The 27841-nt window shown below is 41.2% G+C and overlaps 1 protein-coding gene across 3 annotated transcripts in view; it reads right to left on the minus strand.

Moving 5' to 3' along the window:
• NCALD (neurocalcin delta) overlaps window positions 1-27841 on the minus strand; it is a 439862-nt gene that overhangs the window by 279460 nt on the left and 132561 nt on the right. For all 3 annotated transcript variants that reach the window (XM_032610470.1, XM_032610476.1, XM_032610471.1), the window contains exon 2: window positions 23832-23884. The gene's annotated coding sequence lies outside the window, so the exon portion shown is untranslated. The remainder of the gene's footprint in view (window positions 1-23831; window positions 23885-27841) is intronic.

A 27841-nucleotide genomic window follows, 5' to 3' on the forward strand; every position in this document is an offset into this window, starting at 1 on the left:
TTTCTCCAAAGGAAAAGGGGATTCTTATCTGAGCACTGCATCATACAGTGTCTCTGGGATGAAAACAGCGAACCAGACCAAGTAATTGGCATAGCCAAAAGAAAACTATAAAAGATGAATGCCGATGCATTAAAAACAAACCCAGAACCCAGGACATTTCTCAAGTAAATGTGTGCATTTACTTGAGAAATTGATAAAAAGCAGCTTAAATTACAAACCCTTTTCTTTAAGAGGCTCAGCAATCACTCCTTGTTAGTATACTAGCAAATCCTTTTTACCAGATTTACCTTCCAGATTCTAAGATGGATTAAATCTTTCCACTGACCTTGTCAAAATAGGCCTTTCTCATAACAAGAAGTAATAAAGGCAACTCCATGGCCCAGATTAATAAGATCAGACGGGTAGGCTGACACAGACAGCAGAACAAAGTCCCCCAGTAATTTTTAATTTAAAAAAGTAACTCATGAGAAATGAGTACTCCACTTTGTTTTCAAGTTCTGGCTCTATATTTTGATTAAATAAGGAAAAGTTATTTATCTATAGCTATAGCTGTATCTGAGATAAACATACTTGTCAACACATATGTCAAAATAGAAATTTAAGGAGTACAGTGGTATATAGTAGTTAAGAACCCATCCTCTAAAGCCAACTACCTAGTTGAAATCCCAGCTCTGTCACTTCCTGTGTGACGTTGGGAGAGTTACTTAAAACATTTTCTAGTTCAGTGTCTTGATCTAAAACATGAAATTGATATTATTAGTTAATTCACAAGGTTTTTATTAGGAATCAGTGACAATACATGGAAGGGACTTAGTGCCTAGTAAACACATAAACATTAGCTGTTATTATTATCTGGGAGAGGGGCAAAATTATTAACATGTGACTACAGATGGTCTTCCCCTATCCCCTCCTGCTTGTCAGGTCAGCTCCAGGGTTTTCTCTTGTTGCACTGTCTGAGTCTGGGTGTGAGAAAATCCACTAGAGAGCATTCAAACTCTGTTTCCCGGGGGGAGGTTCTATGTAGGAAAAAGGGTCATGGGTCGAGTGTGTGGGCTTCGGGGAAGATGGCTAAGTGTATGAGCTAGACAGTACGTGTCAGCAGAAAAGTAACAGGGAAGCCATTTAGAAATGAGATGGCAATATGAAGAGAGGAAGTTTCAAGCAACTGCGGCATGAAATAGAATTGAAAAGAAGAGAAAAGGTATATTTAAGAACTTCATGTTCGTTTCATGTTCTTTGAGAGTTATGATAAAGATAGGAATTAATTTTTTTTTGTAATTGCTTTGGACTATGGGACATTGTTCCCTTGGATGTGAGGCTGTACTGAGACTGAGCCTCAATTTCATATGGGTGCAGAGCAAGTTAGGGAGACAGAACAATTTGCACTACATGGCTTCAGATTTACAAGAACAGATTATCACAAAGCGGTAAACATCACTGAGCAGAGCACACAGCTTTAAAAAGAAGCTAAAACATTCCCTCCATGTATTCACTAGAGGCCTTTAAAAAATATTTTAGCAGTAGGCATCGAGAGCCATAAAAACATTTATCCCCCTCCACGGGGTACTAATTCATCCTAAAGGAAAAAAAAAGAAACGCTGTACACAAGAAGATGCTCACGGCAACATTATTTATAACAGTAAAAAAAAAGGAACCAACCAACCAACTAACCAAAATAAAGTGCACTGATTTAATAGAATGATACAACTTTGTTTAAAGTGGTAATGTTGACACTTGGGAAAATGTCTTAAAAACCCAGAATACTGATGCTGATCCTGGAGCTGTCCGCTTCCAGCTTAAGGACACAGAAAAGATCACTGCCCTTAGAATTATGGGCTATAGCCTGTTTGCTGATGCTTTCTGGGTAACCCAGGCTTTCAGAACTCCTTTATTTTCCTCAGAAATGACTTTAGATTAACCCTCATACAATTAACCTAGTATCTGCAACTGCCCACTAGTTTCAAGAGATCTGGGCCTGGCCCCTCTTATTCTCCTTAGTTCTAGTTTAAGAATAACAAATAAAACTTTTGCATTTATTCTTCTGGTTTTGAAGGTTTTTAAGTTTCACATCCTCTATTGGATTCAGAGGGTTAATAAAGCCTTTGATAACCCATTTCTTTAAATAACAGTCCCAGCACGCCTGGAACAGTAAGTAGAATCCTGGGAACAATGCTCTTGCTGAGAACCTGTGTGATCTCTGCCACATAATCTGTAGAATCAGACCTGGGTTTTTATTTAAGGAACTTGCAGAAAAGGAGAGAAACATAACATGTTAACACCATTCATTCCTTCATTCATTCATTCCACAAATAAGCACCGACAATGTGCCAGACACCACTGGGAGCACAGACTGTCACAGTCCCAAGCTGCAAAAGATGCAGAGAACAGTTAATTCTCATGAAATGGGATGTGTGCCTTGAGAGAGCAAGTGTGGGGAGACAGAGGAGACAGCTAAGCCAGCTTCCAGTAAGTCAGGGAAGAGGAGGCAACATTCTCCCTGGATTCAGTCGGAAAGATTTCAAATCAATCGTAGAAAAGATGAAGAAACAGGCGCAATTCAGACTTTGTATTCTTATTTCTAAGCCATATTCTTTCAGCCTGTCCTGTTCTATTCTCCTAAACACCGCCTCCAAATACCATTTCAAAAGCAGACACCATCAATGTAATCTGAGAACCAAAGTCCCCTCAGCAAATAGCAGATAAGCTAACATTCTCCAACAACCCACTGTGGGCCAGGCCCTCATCCAACTGCCAACCTTGCCATTTTGATTTTCTCTGTCTTGGATGAAAATATTCTCTCTCTCCATCCGGGTATGGTTTTAATTTAGCTCTGTGAATGACAGTAGTAGGAAGTAGTTTATTTTGGTTTTAAGTAGAAAGGAAGACATATTTTGCTTTTTTTTTAAGAGTGGCAAAGGGCACGCTGAATCATCTTCTTTTGCCTGACATCGTACAGACAATGTGCTATTTTTATAGAAAAGATTCATCTTCTCTAATTTTGATGGTGTCCTGAGTAGCCTCAGTGTGACAAGTCGGAGAAACTACACAGTGACACAGACTTGTCACAAACACAATAAATTATCAGGTGCCCCTCACCTCTCCTGGAAAAACTACCAAGGCTGCTTGTTCCCGTGAGGCTGAGACCCTTACAGCTTCATGCAGGATGGGAATTTGAGAAGAAAGGGAGTCAACATTGATCCATCTCCATTGTAATCCCACTAATACAAAAACCCTAACCTTGAAATCTGATTTTAGCCACTCCAATAAAATTTCAGGAGAAAAAACAATTTTGAAACATGGAGAAGTTTGCAAAAGTTATCTACTTCACATAAATAGTACTAACTCATGTGCCTGAGTTCTCCCCCAAGGCAGCGGGGATCCAGAGGAGTTCAGGGAGGGCCAAGGAGGGCAACAGAGAGAAAAGACAGGGCTGAGTAAACAGGGCAAGAAAGAGTCCAGCCAACCACCCAATGCAAAGGATCTAGGTAAAGGGGAGATGCAGGTAGAGAATAGGAGAAAACAAAGGAGAATGGAACAAATCTAGAGGTACTATTTATAGGGTGTCTGTGGAGAAGGCAAGAGCCAGGGAGGGCCCAGAACCATTTCAGAAGGCACAGGCAATACAATTAAAACCCTGGCCATGCTCCTCCCAACTGCACACTGTCCACCATCCTGGGCAAAAAGGGTCTCTTGAAGAGGCAGTCCCCTTGAAAATCCCTCAGGAACGTGTCTCTCTGGGGCCTTGCCATGCCGCTTGTCAAAAATTTCAGCACAGCTAGTTTGGGTTCTTGCGCTGGAGTGAATCTTTGGTTGAGCACCAGCTGAACTAGCTGGCTTCATTTATTGGCCATGTTGGATGAAAAGCACATTATTAAAGCTCTATGCGGCAAGATGCTCATACCATGTAAGTCATGTGAGAGGCAAAGCCATCTGAGCAAAGAGTGTGGGCGGTGACGCCCTGATGGAAGGGCAGATAGAAGTGCCGGTGTTATTCAAATGTTCAGTGGGCTTGTTCTTCCTCTTCCCGCTTCCTCCTTCCCTCCATCGACCCTAATCACAAAGAGCTCAATTACGATAAGGAAAGTGTGTCACCTTTTCCCAAAGTCAAGTGAATTCATGAATTTCCATTATTAAGCTAAAATATATGTATTAACTATAAAGGCTGAAAATGTAAACTGCTTCAACAAATATTACAATATATTAAAATAGGGAAGGACAATGAATGCAGGTTGATAAAGAACATCAATCTATCATGGAGATCTTCCCTCCATTTTGTGATTGACAGGAAAGACGCTATACTATAATAATACAAATGGCCAACATCCCAGCCGTGCCACTTACCAGCTGGCTGAATTTGGGCAAGGTAACTAACAGCTGTGTCTAAGTTGTAAGCAGGATTAATAATGGATTGTTGTCTAAATGTCCATCGACAGATGAATGGATAAAGAAGATGTGGCACATATATACAATGGAATATTAGCGATAAAAAGAAACGAAATTGAGTTATTTATAGTGGGGTGGATGGACCTAGAGTCTGTCATACAGAGTGAAGTAAGGCAGAAAGAGAAAAATAAATACTGTATATTAACGCATATATATGGAATCTAAAAAAAAAATGGTTCTGATGAACCTAGGGGCAGGACAGGAATAAAGACGCAGACATAGAGAATGGACTAGAGGACATGGGGGCGGGGGGGGGAAGGGTAAGCTGGGACGAAGTGAGAGAGTGGCATGGACATATATACACTACCAAACGTAAAATAGATAGCTAGTGAGAAGCAGCCACATAGCACAGGGAGATCAGCTCGGTGCTTTGTGACCAGCTAGAGGGATGGGATAGGGAGGGTGGGAGGGAGACGCAAGAGGGAGGAGATATGGGGATATATGTATATGTGCAGCTGATTCACTTGGTTATAAAGCAGAAACTAACACACCATTGTAAAGCAATTATACTCCCATAAAGATGTAAAAAATAAAAGGATTGTTGTGAGGATTAAAGAGTTAAAACACATGAAGCACTCAGAGCAGTTCCTGGCACAAGGCCACTGCACTGCACACCTTCTGGGTGACATTCCCAGGGTTGTCTATGAGGAAGGTGCCCCTGGGAGCTGTGTGGTACACAGCTCATGCCCAGGCCTGGCACAGAACAAGTGCTATTTGCTGTTCTTCTCATTTACTGGGTCTTTACTGTGTACTAAGTCATGTGCCACACAATTTTCAAAGATTTTCTTGCTTAATCTTCAGAATAACCCTATGAGGTAGGTACTCTTATTATTCCCATTTTAGAAATGAAGAAACTGAGGTGCAGAAAGTTTAAGTAACTTACCCAATATAAACCAAGACATCAGGACTCAGACCCTGGGTGCCTAACTACAGCTCAGGCTCTCTGTACACACCACCTGGCCAGACAAGGAAGGGACCAGGTCATTCTTAGATTAAATCGACTAGTTTATGCAATTAATCCACAAGCACACTCTATAGGGAAAAAAAGGCTACATCACTCCCTCGTCTCCAGAACATGCAGTCCAGGGATCATTAGCTGCTGCCACCACCTTCCCCCTGATGCTGTGAAATGGGGAGCCATATCCAGAATTAACAAAGAGCATCACTTGTCCAGAGTCAACAAAGATCTTTCTGTGCCCACAGCTCCTAACAAGGGCACATGTAATTAGTTAAATAAGCAAACCAGTAGGTTGATAATAGAAAGGTCAACACAAATGTATCTGCTAATCGGCTGATAGGCCCACGTCCCAGCAAATCTGAGGCAATTTCACTGCCCGGGAAAGATGAGAATTTCAGGCCTTAGCTTTTTGGACTCCCTCTTGCTGTCCAAGAAGTAACACTGGGTGAGGATACTATTTTAAGCCAGTAAATTCCAGTGATGCATGCAAAGAGAAGCGGGGCTGACACAGAGCGGGGGAGGCATGGATGAAGCTCCAGCAAGTCCTGTCCTCCTCGTCCCACTACAGTCCTTCCCGCTCCTGACTACCAGTTCTCCATGCCATTTGGCTGCCTGTTGCATTGGGGACAACCTTCACTTTCACAGCTGAAAGGACAGACTTCTTGAGGACGCATGACAGAATGAATGGGCTCTGCAATCAGTCCAACTGAGTCGAAATCTTGGCTCTACCACCTCCCACTGTGTGACTTGCCAAAAACCCCAAGAGACTTCTTAGCCTCAGTTTCCTCATCTATACATCTGGGACACGAACAGTATCTATCTAATGGGATTGATGTAAAGATTAGATGCATGTCAGCTTCCAGAACTCCATAAATAAAAGTTGCTATTCAACACTCTGTATTGATTGAAAGTGGTGACACATTTTTTTTCTTTAATTACAAGGACATACACATTCAAATGTTCATTACGCTCTCCAAAGCAATCACCTTAAGAATATCTCCAGGCAGCATTTTTTCCCTGAAGCTTCCTTTGCTTAACATGTTTCTGGAACTTCTCCTTTGGAATGGCCTCCAGCAGGAATATCTGGTGACGACAAACCTCTTTTCTTCGGGGATGCGTTATGACCAGAATGATCATTCAGAGGCAAGCACAGTGTCAAGAAGAGGAGCGTCCTTCCAGTCAAAAGTGAGGGGCAACTGTGAAGTTCCAATCTGGTCCCAGTACACATGTCCAGTTCTATCGGCTGCCACTGCTCCCATCCTACACACTAGAGTTCTCAAGCCTCACCTCCTGCTGCTCTCCAGACTCGGCGCCTGCTATTCCTCCTGAATGGAATGGTACAGTCTTTCTCCCTGATCCCTCTGGAAATATCCTACTTATCCACCATGCCCCAGCCCACATTCAACCCTTCTGTGACGCTTCTCCTCTGCCAATGAGACAGAACAGCACAGAGGGTAAGAACACAGACATGAGGGTCCAATGACACGGCTCAAGAGAAGCAGCAGCCCAGCTGGTGATGTGCATGGACCACGGAGCCAGGTTGCCTGGGTCTGAATCCTGCCCCTACGATGTGGCCATGAGCTCTGTGATCTTAGATGAGTTACATCACTTCCCCATGTCTCAGTTTCCTCAACAGTGAGATAGAATAAAGCATAGTAGCTACCTCAAAGGTCTGTTTTGGAGATTATATAAAGCACCTAGAACAGTACCCTACAAATATTTAATAAAGCCCTAGATCTACTGTCTCCTAGCTGGGTGACTTTTAGTGGGTTATTTAACCTCTTAGCATCTCAATTTCTTGACTTTGAAATGAGGGTAAAAAAAAATAGCATCAACTCTGTATGACTGTTGAGGATTAAATAAAATAATACATATATTATTTTAGTACATATGTAGAGCCTTGTATATGATATCAACAAAACAGTAGTTTTTTTTTTAAACTGTTGTTTCTTCTGAACTCCATAACACCTTATTTGTATCTCTACTATGGCACATATCAAATATAATAACCTAGACTGGAAACTCCTGGAGGACAGGAACTGTGTCATTATTCTTCTGATAAAGGGAAAACCTGTTCAGCTGGCAACTAGGCTGTTAGGGGGGAAACTGAAAATTGAAACAAAAACCGTAACTTGCAAAACTGTATTGTAACGCACAAAATAGAAAAATTGTACCAAACCATGACATGCAAGACAAACTAAGTTCAGACTCAACACCAGCTCATTCAGATGCATGGTATTCTAAGCAAGACCACAGGCAAACTAACCTAACAGTAACTCCACACTGTTATGTGCCCCAAAGATAAGACCACAGACTGTTTCAGCAACTTCCTACGTTACAAATTCTGGCCGATCTTTGCCAAAGCCATCCTCTGACTAACTCCAGTCCTGCAAACTCTACAGATGTTCTTCCCTAACTTCCACCTGTTGAAATGCCCTACAATTCTCCACGATGTGTGCTCTCCCTTACTGCAGCCAGCTAATAAACCTAAGCTTGTTTGACGATGGTGTGTCCTGGGAGTCTTGTCTGGTGGGCTTTAACACATGTTGGTGTGCCAAGGCCTTGGAGCAGCACCTGGGACTAAGCAGGCATTTAATAAATTGCATCTTGAACAAAAGAATGGGGTGATGAGACTCTTTTGCTTTTGTAACTTATGAGTTCTGAAGATAATTCTAAATAGAGAGTTTCAAAAATATTAAGAACTGTATCAAGCAGCCTTGAGGAGACTATGTATATCATTTTCCAAGCTGTATACCTTAAAGAGCCATCTCAACTGAAAATATATAATCGGGAACACTGATTAAAAACCAGTCTTGGACTTGCCTAGCAGTGCAGTGGTTAAGACTCCGAGCTTCCAATGCAGGGGGCACAGGTTCGAACCCTGGTTGGGGAACTAAGATCCCACATGCTGCACGGCGTGGTCAAAAAATAAAAATTAAAAAAAAAAGTTTAAAAAAACAGTCTTGTTGCTGTGCACTTATACACATCAAGTATAATTCAAGCTCTACTGGAAATGATAAACTAATTGAGGACACACAAGGTAAACAAGCAAGTGGACATGGTCTGTGTTCCCACAGCACCTAGCAGAGGGTCTTGCTCACAGCAGTTGCTCACAGAAACGTATTTATTGGTTACTGACAGGGATTTTACTCTGTCAGTAATAACTGGCTGAGAGCTTTTGAGTGGAGGCAGATCCTGATAAATATGAGAGTCTAGGAAACTCATGTAGCAAAAGCAAAGAAATTCTGTGAGCAGGCAGGCTTGTGGGAGGGTATCTCAATAACCAGACCATTAGGAAGGTCCTTGCCTATGGGGGTAACAGTGGGAAAGGAAACAAGTCTGTCTTGCAGAGCTAGAAGGGATGACCGTGATGACTAAGTGAACGTGAGGGAGTGTGGAGGGCAGCGGAGGTAAAGATGCATCGATGTTTAGCACCACAGCGATTTGGAAAATGATCCTGATACAGACGGGAACAGCTGCCAAGGACAGAGATGATCTTTTCATCAGTGTTAATGCCTATTATCATGGGGTTTGGGTTCTTAGGTTAAAGCAAAGGTACAGCATTGCATTAACCACTACCTACTGCTCTAACACTGTGAAGAGGTCAGATCAATAAGGGTGAAAAGATCTCTGTATCCAGAGTCACTAACTATAAGCACCTCATTGATCCTAGCTACTCAAAACCATGACATTCCTTCATAAGGCATGATACACAGATTTTTTTTCCCCTAACTTTGCTCAAAATCGCAATAAAACTAATTTAAGCTATGAGAGTCAATGACTTGAAATTTAAGCCAACTGACCACTAGAATGAATAGCTTATGATCCTTTTTTTTTTTTACTTTTTTACTTTAACATTTTTGTGATTTAAAGAGAGCAGCCAATATGACTGAAGACAAAGCCAGACCAGACACTTTTCCAAGCTAGGGAAAAAGGAAATACAGTCAAGACGAATAACAGTGAAAACTAACTAAATGACATAAATACATAAATAATACCTTTAAAGAGCATGTTTTTATTTTATTTTTTCCAGAGCCTTTTATGTGAAGGTAGCTTTGCCCAAGAATCCATCACAAATATGGAAAGGAAAAGTGGGGTTAATTAAATAGGAAGAAAACATCACAGCAAATAGGAGACTGACAGCCTCCACTGCATCATATTTAAGATTCGATATGAAGTATTTCAGAGAGACAGTCCACCAGGAAAAGCAAGATCAAATATGAATTTCTTTTCCCAAGAATGCAATCTTCTGGGCACTGTCGATTCATCACTCACTAAAAACCCGCAGCTGAAGAAAACATTTTCGGATCCCTTCGCTGAAATTGCTGCAACCCATCTATTTTCAGCACTATTTCTCTGAGACTCACAGCAGAAGTTCTTAAATGATCCTGGGGCCAGGTTTTGTTAAAGTTGCCAGAAGCATTTAAGATGGTTTTGTTGCTTTGCTTTCATTTTCAAATAATCTGCAACTGAAGGTACCGGGCTAGACTGAATGCTTTCCCAGAAGCAGGCCTCTCTACCTCTTGGTCATCTGGGTCTGTTTTCATTAAATAATCATGTACCGAAAAATCAATGAACAACTGGAAATGATTATTTAGTAATTACATTTAGCTCCAACAGACACAACTCATTAGGACAAGAAGAGCACACACGTTACAATGGCCATTTTTAACTCTGAAAATGCCAGTTGGGGCAACCAACAATGCAAGCTATGCCAGTCCTCCTCCTCCCTCAGGGCTCAGGAGGTCAAATTCAGGCTCCGCATCATGTTAAAGGCAATACCTTTCTCACGACACAGTGAGGCCGAGGAAACGACAGATCAGGGTCTGTGCACTAAAAAACTTCAGAACAGGCTAAGGGAGTAGCAAGTTTTTAAAACAATAAAACTGGCTCTATAGAAAACGGATTTGCTCATTAATTGAATGCACCTACTTTGAATTTCCTCTCAATGTAATGTCACGAGTAATCATTTCAGGGGCTCAAATAGCAACAAACCATTTTGCTCGCTATTCCCCATCCCTGCTACAACACCCACAACCCTACTCCACCTCTCCTGCCCCCATGTCACCTATACTGTTGGCTTCCTGTTGGGTTTGACTAATGGGGGCACCAGGAAAAGACAGGAGGGCTGAGAGGAGAGCAACGGGGTTTTGTTTCCCCTGCTCTCTCCCTGTTTCACCTCAGTGTCTGACCACAGTTATGGCCCTTCACCTCTACGGCTCCTGTCGAGTGGCCCTTCCGCCATGGTTACAACCCTCCCTGGACTCCACTATTTGTCCCTCTTGTCCCTTTGGCCTGGGGATAGCAACGGCTTCCCGCTGCCACTAGTTCCTGGGGGCTAGACCAGCCCTTGTTTGTTCTCATAACCCTGCCCACGGGTTTGCAATAATCCCTTCCTTCACTAAACTCTCTTCATTCAAACCCTCCGAGGTAAATTCTGTTTCCTGCCAAGATCCCAATGCAACCACTTTGCAAAATAAATATAGCAGTGCTTGTTTCCTCACTGAAGACGGTGAGCAAACACAAAAAAACCAGTATCTATGAAAAAAACATGCATGAGCAAAACAAACCTCCACCAACCTGTTTTGGCAACCTTGATGTATTTAATGTCAAAAACAGCAAAATACAGCTAATATTCCTCCTTGCTAACTTCTACTCCTTTTTTTGAAATGAAGGGGAAAAGAATCTCACCCACTCACTCCCACCATCAAAAAAGCCTCCACAGCATAAACCCCAGGAAAGCCTAATTCTAAAGACTAGTGATTCTCCATTAAGTCCCATGGATGCTTAGGACAGATGAGCTTTTTTCCCATTCTTATCCTTTTGCAACTACAAAAAGAAAAGGAACATTTTCTGAGTCTTTTTCTTTGGTGTCCAGAATTTAATTCACTATACTGCAGAATGGGTGATGATATTGCCTTTCAAAAACTAGAATCAAGTAACAAAATAGGGAAAAAATAAATAAAAGCACGGTTTCATCCAAATTGTAGAAGGTGGTATATGACACTCTTAAAATCTGTTATCAATTCTAAAATTATATCTCAGACAGCCATTCTTTTTCTTCAGTCTAGGTATTTATTTATTTAGCTGGAGGCTACAATTCTTTTACTATCATTAACCCACCAAAAGAATGTTTGTTGAATTTGCAACAAGTTGATCAATTGTACAGTTTTCGAGTCTAAATGTAATGTTTTCGTTGGACCCTCTTTTTTTTTAAATTAAGGTATGGGCCCCTCCTAACATTGTAGCTATGAATTAATAAGCAGAGCACATGTTTTAACCCAGGCACAATTAACTAATCAGACTCTCTCTCCTGCATTTTTCTTTAACACAGGGCTGCTTATTCTCACCTCAACCCCTCTCTCAACGCATTCTCCACATCCATTCTCCACCCTCTCTTCTTCCTCTGTGCCCAGCAACTGTATTGTCCATTCCCTGCCCTCTGGCTTCTTGTTAAGTGTCGCCAATGGGGGGTACCCACAGGAGCACAAAGACCCATGTCCTCTGAACACTGGAGTCTTAGGTTGTGGCAGTGGCTGGTTCTCCAACTACACATCCCTGACTACTGCTGCACCTGGTGGCTGGTCCCAAAGAGGGGAAAGCTTTTCATTGTTGAAAGCTCCTGGTTGCCTTAATATCCTTTATTTGTTTCTCTCACCCTGCCTACATCTCCATAAACAGCACTTTTGCTAAATTCTCTCCAGGCTCTTCCAGAGTGTGCTTTCTGTTTCCGGACCTGTCCTGGACTGACAGAAGCAGGACTTGGGATGCAAAACACAAGGTACCCCTCAGGCAAGGGGAGGTCTCCCAGGCACTGGTTTCTGAGCACTTGTCCCGTGTGCCCAGAGTCTGTCCCTGGCTTTGGAAGAGCAATGGCGATTGAGTTCTAGTGTCTGAGAACCACCCGGGAGCTTATTAAAAATGCAGATTCGAGGAAAGACTAAGGAACTATCACAGATTGGAAGAGACTAAGGAGACATGATGACTACATGCAATGTGATGTCCTGCACTGAAGAGAAAAAAGGACATTAGTGCAAAAACTGGTGAAATTTGCATAAAGACTTAGCTTAATTAGTATTAGCGCATTGATATTAGTTGGTGAATTTTGACAAATATATTCTGCTTATGTAAGGCGTTAACATTAGGGGACGCCAGGTGAAGGAAATATAGGAGCTTTCTGTACTATTTTGCAACTTTTCTAGAAATATATTCCAAAATAAAGTGTTTATTTTTTAAAAAAGCAGACTCCCAGACCCTGCTCCAGACCTCTTGAATCAGAATTTCAGGAGTGGATATTTAAGCAGGTGGCTTGAGAACTGAACTTTGAAAATCACTGTCCCTAAAGGACTTGGAAACTATTATCTCAGGTTGAGATAAGGATGGAAACAATTGTTTACAAATGCCAAATTGCAGCATAATTACTTGACTATTTAAGGAAAATAACTAATCAAAGCTTTGTCAAAGTTCACCTTCTATTCCAGTTAATTAGAATGATTCATCCCTCGACCAGTCTCCGTATTTAGTTTCCTGCATAAAAACACTTGAAAAGGTACAGGTAATTATAGAACCAAAAAAAGAAAGTGACAGTAAAGTCCTTCCACTTCCTCCTCCCTCTGAGATCAAGGGTATTTTTGCAGTACGCGTCCTTTTTATGTCCCCCAACTTTGAGTTTCCAAAAGAGCAGGGCCAATCAAACAGACTGCTGGATAGTGATTTTCCTCATCTTTTCCATCATGGGTTATCCTGTTTCCCTAAGCTTTAAGCTCCCCGAAGGCAGGAGCTCTATTTTCAGTTTCTTCTGTGTTTTTCTACAGCTCAGTTGAATGTTCTTCATCTACTACTTTGATGGATTGACAACCTGCACTTCCCCACTATGCTCATATCTTTGCCTACTTATTTTAGATATAATTCTTATTATGCCATTGGAACGTGTAAGAAGGGGATGGGTAGAGGTGAAAATGTTGGCATTATTATTGCTCGTTCACCAACAAAAATGTTAACTGAGAATCTACTATGTGCCAGGCACTGCTCTAGGCACTGGGGATCTAACAGTGAATAAAATAATCTCCACTTTAGGGAGCTTAACGTCAGACCAGGGAGACAGACGATTAAGCAGATAACTGCCAAACAAGTTATAGGTTCTCCCTTACCATCCTCACACTTAGCTCATCATGACAGGGCAACCAGAAGAGGAATTAGGAATAGGACAGGTAGGTTCTAGTTCCTGGTCTACCTCTGGTAAGAATGATTTTAAGGGAGGCATAAGCTCTCATTCAAAAAAACGGGAATTAAAAAAAAAATCTGTCTTTCTGTCTTCCAGGGGTTGTTAAAAATCTCAAATAACAATGGATGTGAAAGTGCTTTGAACACTGCAAAATGTTATACAAAATGTCAAGCAATAGAAGGTAATGACTTAAACTGTCCCTGCCCACTAACTCTAAACCAAAAAATTAGTGGTTCAGTGGTCTTCCCATTAAGCAGAAATTTCAGACAATAAGCATTTATAAAAGGCAATCCTTTCAAAGATCGAAGCTCTGTTGCTTTGGAGTTAGCAATTAAGGAGAATTAGATTAACACCAAAGAACTGGGCCAGAGGAGAGAAGTCACCTGTGAAGAAAGCAGGCCTGTCCTTTTATTCACAGCAGACCCATCTGGCTTCACTCTCCTTGAATAAACAGGGCTCAGTTACTGCAACTCTTGTCTGAAATTGAAAGGGATTTCTTAGCCAGAGCCATTCAACATTTCTAGTTTATTCAAAGAGAAGCTTCCAGATCAGAGATGAAAGAAAAGCTTCTCCAAGTCTGTGCTAGAGCACATAAACCTGTGAGCAGTCTTCAAAAATGTCTTATAAAAAATGATGCTTGGAGAGAAATTTTGAAAATCAGATTTGCTGTTTCAGATAAATACAGTTTCTATTCTCAGCTTCTAAGGTAGAAAATGTTCTATCAGAGCAGTTTACCATCTTCCTCTCTGTCTGGAGAAGTCGATGAGCTTCTAAGGGCTCTCTTTGGATGCCATGGTAACAGCATGATTCTGGTCAAGTCTGTTGTGTCTGGCGTACAGCTTAAGGAACTTTCAAATGCTACCTAAGAAAATATGCGTGACAGCCCTGCTGGCATGCTTGAACTGGACACACGACCCACTCTCTTCAGGGGCACATACACCTGTACGCCTCAACGGTGTCCCAGCACCGGGCCAGCACTACGGTAACTCAGTGAATGGAAGACACTCGCAAAGAACTCGCAGTAGGTGCGGTCCCCAGGGAGCCACAAGAAAAAAAAAAAAAAAAAAAAATATATATATATATAGGAATGATATCATCAAGTTTTAGCTTTTATTCCAAAATGTAAATTTTATTCTCTAGCTTTTGCTGTGATTTCAAGTGTGGAAGACTTTCACGAAGATTACTTCAGCTAAATACAGACATGAGAAAAAGTTGACCGTTGAGCATGGGAACAGCAACGGGATCGGAAAGAAGTTTAAGTTGTTCATTTGGGGCTTCAAATGCACTTAGCCTGCAAAATCATGAAGGGACAAAGGAGAACTACTGGCCTACGCAAAGCAACAGCATTTTTGGCTTTCTGGGTAAGGCAGCATCACATCCAGCATGTGGGACCCTCTGAAGTCTCCTCAGACTGTCTCCCTAAAGATGATACTTTCCCTTAACCTGAAGTACTGAGCAAGTGTCAGATGATGGAGACTTCCTCTTCACCGTGGTTAGTATACATGTGTGTGTTTACACCACTGTCAGATTATATCAGAAGTCACTTTGGAGCTCACCATTTACATGAACCAATGACCACCTCAATCATTTCTATATATGTGAAAGAAATTTGATCTATGACTCCAAAGAAAGCCCATGAGTGAGCTGAATTTCTTCAGGAAATATTTAGGAAGCACATGCTATAAGCAACATGCTGAACCAGGAGCTGAAGGAGAAACAAAAGAAACATCATACTTGGCCCTTTTTTACCTTTTGGTGGAAGAGGAAGATAGACCCAGAGGAAACAGTCAGGTAGCAGTTTGTTCTCTTTCTCTTGTCTCTTAGCCACTCTCCATTTCCTTATTGACCTAATGGAGTTCTCCTGGCCTTGGCCTCCACCCACCATGTCCATTAACCATCGTCTCCATCTTCATGATACCCCCATCTGACCCCGCACACACATCTTGGCCTCCCTTCCTCTGTGCCCAATATGAGATGATTACAGTCTCTCCCTAGACCCCTCAATACCTCTGTTCTCTCCTCTTCCCAACACTGGATAATCCTGTATTCTATGTCCTCCCCTCTAACACTGAACACTCTTGGAGAAAAACCATGTAACCATGAAGATGCCTTCAATGAAACCATGAAGAAAGGACCACTGGAGAATGTTGATTCCCTGATTAGAATGTAAGTTGCTTGCAGGAGGGACTGTGTCTCACGCTGCTTTGTTAATAAGCCCAAGGGCACATCAGCAGGCTCAATAAATCCTTGTTGCAATAAGTTAATACCAAAAACAAAAAATTAGAAAAGAAGGGTCCATACTCATACTTGGACAAATAGATTTTTTAAACGTTCACACATGGTTTATATGCAAATAAACACAGCTACTTATTCAATGCTTTATTAATGCTTTAAAATAAAGCATTCAATAAAAGAGCCTTAAAAACAGCTGGTAAAAGTTCTTCTGTGGATTTCAGAGTTGTAAATCTCTTCAAACTTCTTTTATAATTTAGAACTTTTATAACTTAAGATGGTTCTTCCTGGCAATTAAAGCAATGTAGTGAGATCTCACTACACTGAATGGCAAACCACCTCTAAAACTTCACCAAATAGAGGCCATCCTCAGGTCATATCTGTATTTCTCCCAGGGAGAAATGAAAGGGTCTCCATGTTGGCCAGAAAGGCAAATATCAAAGGAATCCTGAAACATCACGTTTCAAAGAGAAGAAAGTCAGCATCCTCTGAGGGAATGGCTGCTGTGAGGTGTAAGATTTCAGTGGGACATTGCTTCCTGAACAGGGGCCCCAGTGCACCCCTGGGTCTCTGAGACCACACTGGGAATGCAGAATTCTCCTTCCTCATACCAGGGGCAACGTTGTCTCAGAGCTGGGTAGGGACTTCTGCTCTGCCAAGCCAACTGCACCACAGGCCACAATCCTCATACCGGCTTGGCAGGAACAAACCCAAATGTCACCTGATTATCCTACAAATGGAATAATGTCTGATAAGAGGCTGATTGGACAGCACACAATGTCATTTCCTCTAATTAAGGAACTCTTGAGAAAAACCAAAATAGCCACAAAGCACCGTCAGCAAAGCAATCAGCAGCAACAATTAGCTGTCAACTCAGTCCTGAGCTGAGCCTTGTGTAGTGAGCAGGGGGGTTGCTATGGGTTTCCAATCAGCGTGACCGCAGGAGTCAAGGGTGACCAGGCGAGAAGAGGGGCTGGAGCCTGCTGCACACCAAGGAAGTCTGCAGCAAAACCCTCGGGTTGGGGGACGGGGCGGGGCGGGGGGGCGGAGGCAGCAGCTTGTTGGTTGGTTTCTGTGCAGCAATGAAGTGGGGGGGATGCTATAAAGAATCCTGCAGCAAGCTTCCAAAGCAGCTGGAAGTCTACTGGCTGCAGCCCATGCTATTTATTTGCACTGAATCATTCTTCTTCTCAACCTGAAACTATTCTACAAATCTTTAAAATCTATAAGCAGTTCATCTCCATCTCCTTTATGAGGGTTTCACAACTTCAACACATGTGAATTCTCCCTTTGCTCAACTCTCATAAGAGGTTACCATCTATATTACAAAGTCATTAACTGTAGGAGTTGGGAAAAATATAACACAACTGTCACAATATGTCATAATACATAAGACATTGCGTGTGTGTGTGACACACACGTGTACGTAACAATTATTAGGAGGGGCATTATTCTCGCCTTCCCAGCATCCCTGCCTGGGCACATAAAATAAAACTGTGTGTCTTCTTAAAAGAAGGTGACTATTGGAAGGTGACTTCTACCCTTCACTACATCCCTTCACTCCTCCTCAAGGGAGTGACTCCTTGAATTGCTCAGACTGAGTGAGGGAAAGTTCATGGAGGTCTGGACACCCTCCTTTCTATTCCTGGCCTCAGCAGCATGTATTTTTCTTTTCCATGAAAGAAGACTTCAGCAATAAACGTAATAGGATGCCTTGATTCTAGCTGATTCTGTCCATAATTTAAGCTCATTCTCCAATCCAGGATCACTGGGAATAAAGCTGATATTTAATAAAGCTCCCTGTCTGTCTGATGTCTGCATTTAGTTCTCCATCCACAGCAAACCCAGCCCTGATTTCTTTTGCACCAACAATACGCCCAACTCAAAGATGCATTTCCCAGCCTCCCTTGCAGCTAAGGGTGACCACTAAGATTAAAGCATAATTCACTGGTCCCAGGAAACCAGGACAGCTCTTAACCTGGGCTGACTCAGCTAAGAGGCCCCTCTGTGTCCACCTGCTTGGAATACTTCCATGATGGTCCCAAGTTGAACAAGCTATGTTAAAACAATTTAATGATATTGCCAGAACTCTCTGACTTGATATCTCTCACTGAGACATGGGGGCAGGGGGTGGGGGGAGGCTTCAAAATACCTGGATACAAAAGCAAAGGTAAAGACAAAAGGAAAGCAGATGCTATAATCCAGCAATCATGGCCAGCATTTTTTTATGAAATCCAGGGAAAGAGGACAACTTAAGAACTGGGATAAATGTAAAATTAACCTTTACTGAAAGTTGAGAAAAAATAGAGAAAACTAGAATTCTGGCAGCACAGTCGCATCACTGCATCACAAGATACTCAAAGTTGGGAAGATTCAAAAGCTGAGGGTCTCTCAGCAAGATCCTTGTCTCCAAAGGTTCTTGGGATGGGTACTGGCTAGAACCCTTTAGGCCAGGCTTTGAAGCATCAATGTAGGAACCTGTTGCTTGAGCTGAACCCAAGGTGGAGAGGAAGAAAGAACTGCCCCTAGGAGGCAGGCTTCAAAGGTCTAAGAAATCCCTTTATAAGAGGAAGCAACAGAAAAATCCCTGCTACAAGAAAGAGTCAAGATTTTTGGGTGCTAGGAACACAAAGCTCAAAGAAGAATTTGAAACTAAGAAGCTTTAACTATGCATATCGATGATAATTGTTCAATTAAATTCAATAATTTAACTAGAAAAAAACATTTAAATGCCTTAGTGTTTAAATATGTGTGCACTACAACCCAGTTTATTCTTTTTTTTTTTAACATTATATGTATTTCTCTTTTTTTTTTAGTAAATTTATTTATTTTTTTTAAATTTAATTTTGGCTGTGTTGGGTCTGTTGCTGCACATGGGCTTTCTCTAGTTGCGGCGAGCGGGGGCTACTCTTCGTTGCGGTGCGCAGGCTTCTCATTGCGGGGGCTTCTCTTGTTGCGGAGCATGGTCTCTAGGCGCGCAGGCTCAGTAGTTTTGGCTCGCGGGCTCTAGAGCGCAAGCTCGGTAGTTATGGTGCACGGGGCTTAGTTGCTCCGCGGCAAGTGGGATCTTCCCGGACCAGGGCTCGAACCCGTGTCCCCTGCATTGGCAGGCGGATGCTTAACCACTGTGCCACCAGGGAAGTCCCCCAGTTTATTCTTAAAGTAGGGTTACCTTCACAATATTTTGAGTTTGAAGGATTTTAATCTCATTATTAAAAGCACAGTTAGCAAAAAAAAAAAAAAGAAAGAAAGAAAAGAAAACAGTGATTGGGTAAAATAGGGGTCCCCAACCCCCAGGCCGCAGACCAGTACCAGTCCATGGCCTGTTAGGAACCAGGCCACACAGCAGGAGGTGAGCGGCGGGCCAGCGGGCAAAGCTTCATCTGCCGCTCCCCATCGCTCCCCACTGCTCGCATTACCACCTGAACCTCCCCCCACCCCACCCCACCCCCATCCGTGGAAAAATCATCTTCCTCGAAACCGGTGCCTGGTGCCAAAAATGTTGGGGACCACTGCGGTAAAACACTACTTCTCAAAGTGCACAAGAATCCCTCAGGGATCTTGTCAAAATGCAGACTCTAATTCATCAGGTCTGAGCATGGGACCTGCGATTCTGCACTTCTAACAAGCTCTCAGGTGATACTGATGCTGCTGGTCCTGCCCTGATGGAAGAACAAGGGACTCTCAGGCCCAGAATCCTGCACTGACACAAAGAAGAGGTCTGCTACCACTGAGGGAGGGGCAGGGAACTCTCTCCCACCCAAGCCACCTACAGATACAAGGCAGAAATGGAATGCCACGAAGAGGAACAGGAACATGGACAAACCTGCAGTCCCAAGGCCTGCCCAAGATTGGAGCTGGACCAGAAGAACTGGGAACCCCCTAACATAGCCACAGCTTTGCACTGAGCAATGAGCAAGAGCCATTCACAGCTAGGAGAGGAGCATCAACATGGAGAGCTATCCCCTCAGTGGAAAGCTGAGGATGGAGTCTGGACGGTGAGAAAAACCCTCTGGCACACCAGGCCACACACTAAGCATGAGGTAACTTCAGTCCACCACTGGAAATCTCTGCAGTCTGCTTGGCTGAAGAGAACCATAGCAACCAGGAGGCCAACCCCACCCAAACTCCCTACTAACTACTAATCTTATTAACTGCTAACAAGGGACCAAACCATTCTTACATTAACAGCCTTGCAAAAGAAGTGTGCCCATTTCTGGGTGGCAATATTATCAACTTTATTACCTACTGCTCTTCTACCAACAACGTCCAACATGCAATTAAAATTATGAGACATTCAAAAAACCAAGGAAAAACAACCTATTGTCAAGATAAAGCCACGAACAGAACTAGACAGAGAGATGACCCAGATATTGGAATGATCAGAGACTTTAAAATGGCTATGATTAATATGTAAAAGGCTCACATGGAAAAGAAGGATACAATCCAGGAAAAGATGGAGAATTTCAGCAGAGACATGGAAACTACAGGAAAGAAAAATTCTAGAAATAAAATGCAATATCAGATGTGAAGAATTCTTTGATTGGCTGATGAGACAGGACACAGTGAAAGAAAAGAAGCAACGAACTTAGCATTTCAATAGAAATTACCCAAAGAGAAATGGTAATTTTAAAAAGTGTCCAAGTGGACTTCTCTGGTGATCCAGTGGTTAAGAATCTGCCTGCCAATGCAGGGGACACAGTTTCGATCCCTGGTCTGGGGAGATGCCACATGAGCCACAACTTCTGAGCCCATGCTCTAGAGCCCGCAAGCTGCAACTACTGAGCCCACTCGCTGCAACTACTGAAGCCCACGCACTCTGGGGCCCATGTGCTGCAACTACTGAAGCCCACATGCCTAGAGCCCATGCTCCACAACGAGAAGCCACCACAATGAGAAGCCCATGCACTGCAACAAAGAATAGCCCCTGCAATGAAGCAGTGAAGACTCAGCGCAGCCACAAAAAAAAAGAAAGAAAGAAAGTAAAAGGAAAAAAAAGTGTCCAAGAGCTGTAGAACAATATTAAACAGTCTAACATGCATGTAATTAGAGTACCAGGAGGAGGAGGAGAGAGAAAGGTGTGCAGGTATTTAAAAGGGGGAAAGGACAGCTTTTTCAACATATGGTGCTGGAAAATGTGGACACTCATGTAAAAAATTGAACCATGACCCTTACCTCACACCAGATATAAAAACTACCTTGAAATGTGTCATATAACTAAATGCAAAACTTTTACGTTTTAACTATATTAAACTATAGTTTAACTATAGTTTTAACTATAAAATTTCTAGAAAAAAATTAAGAACATCTCTGTATTTTTGGTTTTAGCAAGGATTCCTTAGGACACAAAACTGCTATCCATCAAAGAAAAAATTGATAAATTGAACTTCATGAAAATTAAAAATGTCTGCCCTTTGAATGATGCTTTTAAGAGTATGAAAAACAAGCCACAGCCTGGGAAAAGGTATTTGCAAAGCACACATTTGATAAAGGGTTTGTATCCGGAATAGATTCTATTATAGCTCAATAATATAAAGATAGATAACTTAATTCTTAAAATGGGTGACTGATTTCAACAGACACTCCACTAAAGAAGATATGCAAATGGCAAAGAAGCACATAAAAAGATGTTCAACATCATTAATCATTAGGGAAATGAGAAATTAAAGTTACAACGAGATAATACTACAAACCAACTCAAAATTGCTAAAGTTATGGAGACTGATTATACCAAGTGGTGGAGAGACTGTGGGGCAACTAAAATTTTATGTATTGCCGAATGGAATGCAAAATGGCACAGTCACTTTGGGAACAGCTGGAGGGATTTTTTTTGTATAATGTTAAACGTATACAATCCAGTATACTATATAGTATATGACCCAATAAACCTACTCCTAGTAATTTACCCAAGAGAAATGAAAACATACATCCATACAAAGACCTATTAATGAGTAATTATAATAGCTTTATTCATAAGAGCCAAAAACTATAAATAACCCAAATGTTCATCAATCGGTTAATGGATAAACAAATTGTGGTACATCCACACAATGGAATTCTACTCAGCAATAAAAAAGAACAAATGACTGGTACTAGCAATGACATGGATGAATTTTTGACAGTCTTTGAGATTTTTTTTAAAGAAATCTAAAACAAAAGGCTACATACTGTATGACCCCATTTATATATTCTGAAAAAAGAAAAAACTTTAGGGACAGAAATCAGATCAGTGATTGTTACTACAAAGGAGCATTCTTTCAGGTGTTAGGTACATTCTGCATCCTGATTGTGGTGGCGGTTTCAGGATGGTACACTTTGGTGAAGCTTATCAAACCATAAATTTCAAGAGCATGAATTTTACTATGTGTTCATTATACCTCAGTAAGCCTGACCAAAATAAATAAATAGGTAAATAGTGCTATGACAAAAGGATGGCTTCTGGTCAAGCACGTATCCACATGGAAAAAATTAATCTTGACCCTCTACCTCACATCATATACAATAAAACCAATTCCAGATGGATCGTGGCTCAAAGTGTAAAAGAAAAATAATATAGCTTTCAGAAGAAAACATAAAAGTTCTTTGTGATCTTAGAATAAGGCCAAGATTTCTTAAATAGGTACAATAGTACCAACCACAAAGAATAAAAAATGGATAATTTACACTATTTTAAAGAAATTTCTGACCATAAAAAGAGTAAAAAGGTAAACCACAGGAAAAAAAGTAGATATTTAAAACATATATATCCTACCAAGGCCTCAAATCCAGAATACATATTATTAAAATGTCTACAATTCAATAAGGCAACACAATTTTTTTTCAGAAGACCTGAATACGCACTTCACTTTTTTTTTTTTGAGACTTGAAAGGGCTTCTCACAAAACAAGATATTCAAACGGTCAATCAACATATGAAAAAGTATCCAACTTCATTAGTCTACAGGGAAATACAAATCAAAACTACACTATGATGCTACTTCACACTTAGCAGTAGAGACTAAATGAAAAAACAAACAACAAAACAGAAAATACCTTGTATTGGAAAGGATACAGAGAAATCAGAACTCTCACACACTCCTGGTTAGCATGTAAATTTTTAAATTAATAGAACCATTCTGAAAAACTGATAGTATCTTCTAAAGCTGAACATACACCTACCCCATGATCCAGAAATTCCCTTGCTGCAATACATATCCAACAGAAATGTGTATATATAACCAAAAACAAAATTTGCCAAAACTGACTCAAGAAGAAATCAGAAAACCTAAATAAATCAGAAATTAAATCAGCAGGTAAAAATTCTTCCCTCAAAGAAAACAACAGGTCTCAACTGTTTTACTCTCATAGTCCCCCATACATTCAAGTAGCAAGCAATTCCAATATTTTGAAAACCATTCCTGGCAAGGAAAACACCAGAAAAAAAAAATTTTATCCAATCTCAGGATAAAACTAAATCTTAGCTAAATATAGAAAGGATAATGCATCATGACCAAGTTGATTTTGTCTGAGAAATGCAAGGTAATTTAATGTTAGAAAATCAATTAATATAAATTACCATGATTAGATGAAGAATAAAAATCATTTCATCAGCTCAGTAGATTAGAAAAGCATTCAATAAAATTCAACACCCAAGACAACTAACTTGCTTTTAGCAAACTAGGAATAGAAAAGAAACTTCTTAATCTGATATAGACTATTATTAAAGTTCCTCCATCAAATGATGTACCATAACTGCCTACTGTTGGATACTTAAGATTCTCTCCTTATTTCGTTTTATTTGGCAAGTATAATTTATGCTGTGATAAACGTCTTTGTGCATGTTGATCAAGTTGCCTAACCTCTCTGTGTCTCAATAAAATACACCTAACTTATAGGGCTGTTGTAAGGATTAAATAAGATGTTAGATTTGAGTCTTAGGAAAGTCTTGGGAGAAAAGCATGGTTTATAAATCTGAGGAAATTTGTTCTGCACTTACCTGGCGGAAGATCTCTCAAAGCACACTGCAGGCTCAAGTCAGAAGTCGTCACTCTGTCAAAAATAAAGTTATTATCTTCAGGTTATCAGGAACTAAGGATGTAATATCTGAGGAAGGCAGTCAGTGATGGGGGCTATTGCTTGCTGCAGGATTCCCTTGCATCATTTGATATCTTCTACCCCTCCCAGCTACCATGTCTCAAATCAAGTGAAGGTGACTACAACCATGCTCCCTTCATCTGCCCTCGATCTACAGCACCCCATTTTTGCACAGCAGCCAGAGTGAAATTCTAAAATCTGAGCATGACATACCACACCCCTCCTGAAACCCCTTCCACAGCTTCCTCTTATCCACAGGATAAAGGCCAAGCTCCTTGGCATGACTTATAAGGCCCTTCATGATCTGATGCCTACCTACTTCTCTAGCCTTGTCTTTCATCCCCGTAGCACTGTCTGGGCTCCTACTACACTGGACGTGCTTCAGCCCCTCACTCCTTGGCACGTCCCAGCTTTCACACACACCACCCCCTCTGCCAGGACCGCCCTCCTCTTCCCCTGGCTAACTCCTACTTGTCCTTCCATTCTCCACTTAAGTGTCACTTCCTCACTCAGGCCATCTGCTCCCCTTGACCACCTTAAGCTCCTCTATTTACACTTCAAATAAGCCTGCAAGTCTTCTTCTGTAATATCGTACATGCAACTACTTATTCAATATATCTTGTCTTCCCTGTGCACCCAGAGATCGTATCTCCTCTTTCACAGCTGTATCCTCATGCCCATCCCAGCACTGGTCTCACAGTAGACACTTAATAAACATTTATTGAGCAAAAGAATTACTAAACTTATTCCTCAGGTCTTAGCTTTCCAACTCATCTTTTGATTCATACTGATAATTTAATTGACTTCCTACTTCATTACCATACTTCATTGATTAAGATTCACTGGTTGTAAGAGACAATGCTATTTTACATAATAATAGGAAAGAAAAAATGGTTGCAAATTAAACTGTGATACAATACTAAGATTTAGAATTTTTATCTTGTACTTATTGAAAAAGCTCTATTAGATTTACTTAGGCATGGGTTTTATTATATTCATAAAAATGAAAATGTAAAAATATTAGTGAAATAAATTGGTTAGTTGCTCCAATTTAATTTGATTTAGATATCACATTCAAAACCCACTCTTTTTTTTAACATCTTAATTGCACTATAATTGCTTTACAATGGTGTGTTAGTTTCTGCTTTATAACAAAGTGAATCAGTTATACATATACATATGTTCCCATGTCTCTTCCCTCTTGCGTCTCCCTCCCTCCCACCCCTCTAGGTGGTCACAAACCACCGAGCTGATCTCCCTGTGCTATGCGGCTGCATCCCACTAGCTATCTATTTTACGTTTAGTAGTGTATATATGTCCATGCCACTCTCTCACTTTGTCCCAGCTTACCCTTCCCCCTCCCCGTGTCCTCAAGTCCACTCTCTAGTAGGTCTGTGTCTTTATTCCTATCTTGCCCCTAGGTTCTTCATGACCTATTTTTTTTTTTTCTTAGATTCCATATATATGTGTTAGCATATGGTATTTGTTTTTCTCTTTCTGACTTACTTCACTCTGTATGACAGACTCTAAGTCCATCCACCTCACTACAAATATCTCAATTTCATTTCTTTTTATGGCTGAGTAATATTCCATTGTATATATGTGCCACATCTTCTTTATCCATTCATCCAATGATGGACACTTAGGTTGCTTCCATGTCCTGGCTATTGTAAATAGAACTGCAATGAACATTTTGGTACATGACTCTTTTTGAATTATGGTTTTCTCAGGTATATGCCCAGTAGTGGGATTGCTGGTTCGTATGGTAGTTCTATTTTTAGTTTTTTAAGGAACCTCCATACTGTTCTCCATAGTGTCTGTATCAATTTACATTCCCACCAACAGTACAAGAGTGTACCCTTTTCTCCACACTTAAAAGCTTTTGCACAGCAAAGGAAACCATAAACAAGACCAAAAGACAACCCTCAGAATGGGAGAAAATATTTGCAAATGAAGCAACTGACAAAGGATTAATCTCCAAAATTTACAAGCAGCTCATGCAACTCAATAGCAAAAAAACAAACAACCCAATCCTAAAATGGGCAGAAGACCTAAATAGACACTTCTCCAAAGACAACATACAGATTGCCAACAACACATGAAAGGATGCTCAACATCACTAATCATTAGAGAAATGCAGATCAAAACTACAATGAGATATCATCTCACACCAGTCAGAATGGCCATCATCAAAAAATCTAAAACCAACTCTTCTGAATCACTTTTGCCACAGGGTCCAATGACTGTGTTTTTCCACACAATATTGTCCTCTATACCACCAAGAGATTTAGTGATGCCGCATTTCTTAAAGGAGTGCTCAAGTATTGCATCTGGGATTTTCTTCAAAGCTTTCTAATGCTTTTCCACAGTGTTGATGCTGGCAAGAAAATCTTGCTAACAGGTGTCAGCAGAAGAGTTCAGTCAACACCTAGGACCACATTCCTTCCTCAGATGATCATGGAATGGACTGCTGACTGAAACAATGAGCAGTTTCACTCGTGTTATCATGCAACCAGAACTACCAAGTTCACACACGCATAGACAATGAAGCTACAGCACAACCATCGCCTGACCAACAGCAATGAAAGATGCTTTCGAGTGTATGACCCATCCTGGTATCAGAGTATTAAAATGTGAAAAAAATAAAACGTGTCTTAGAATCAATGAAATACGAGAGGTCAAAAAAGATTCTTCAAGAGAACTTGGGAAAGTTAATAAAAGGAAGAATGCAAGCTCATTCTCTCCCTCTCCTTCCCTCCCCATCTCTCTGTCTCTCTGTCTCACTCTCTCTCTATCTCTCTATCTCTCTCTCTCTCTCACACACACACACGCACACACACACACACACTCAATCACTCACTCATGGTCAGAGGCTCCTCACATGTTGGGAGATGGGTGCAGGAGGCATGAGTTGAGAGGAGGGTGGAGATAAGTTCAGCCCATGCTCCTCCAGCCCAGTCCTGCAGCAGGTGCTTCCAACCCTGGAGGAAGAAGGCATTTCCTGCCTCTCCGCTGGCCCAGCCATGCCCCCATGGACAGTGTCCTCCCAGGGGGACTCCTTTCTCTAACTACTTTTTGACCTATTAAAATACATTTTTTGCTTCTTTTTTTGTGGTTAAAAAAAAAAAGAATATGAGATCTATCTTCTTGAATGTTTAACTGTGTAATACAGTCTTGTTAATTACCAGCACAATGCTGTACCACAGATCTCTAGAACTTATTCACCTTGCATAACTGAAACTTCATGCCCATTGAATAGCAACTCTGCTTTTCTGCCTCTCTCCCAGCCCCTGGCAACCACCACTCTGCTTTCTGCTTCTATGAGTTCGACTGTTTTGATAACTCATGTAAGCAAAATCATGCAGTACTGGCTGATTTCACTTCACATAACATCCTCAAGGTTTATCCATGTTGTTGCATATGACAGGATTACCTTCTTTTTTAAGGCTGAATAATATTCCATCGTATGCATATACCACATAAAACAGCATTTTTTTAACATCTTTATTGGAGTATAACTGCTTTACAGTGTTGTGCTGGTTTCTGCTGTATAACAAAGTGAATCAGCTATATGCATATGTATGTATATCCCCATATCCCCTCCCTCTCGCATCTCCCTCCCACCCTCCTTATCCCACCCCTCTAGGTGGTCACAAAGCACCAAGCTGATCTCCCTGTGCCATGCAGCTGCTTCCCACTAGCTACCTATTTTACATTTGATAGTGTATATATGTCAATGCTACTCTCTCACTTCGTCCCAGCTTACCCTTCCCCCTCCCCATGTCCTCAAGGCCATTCTCTATGTCTGTGTCTTTTAAAATAGCATTTTTAAGGGCACAGTTTTTAAATAAATGGAAGTTTTTTAGAAATGTGTCATCACCTTAGAACAGAGCAGACTCTAGTGTCAGAGGT

This window comes from Phocoena sinus, chromosome 17, assembly GCF_008692025.1.
Source record: "Phocoena sinus isolate mPhoSin1 chromosome 17, mPhoSin1.pri, whole genome shotgun sequence".
Lineage (NCBI taxonomy): Eukaryota > Metazoa > Chordata > Mammalia > Artiodactyla > Phocoenidae > Phocoena > Phocoena sinus.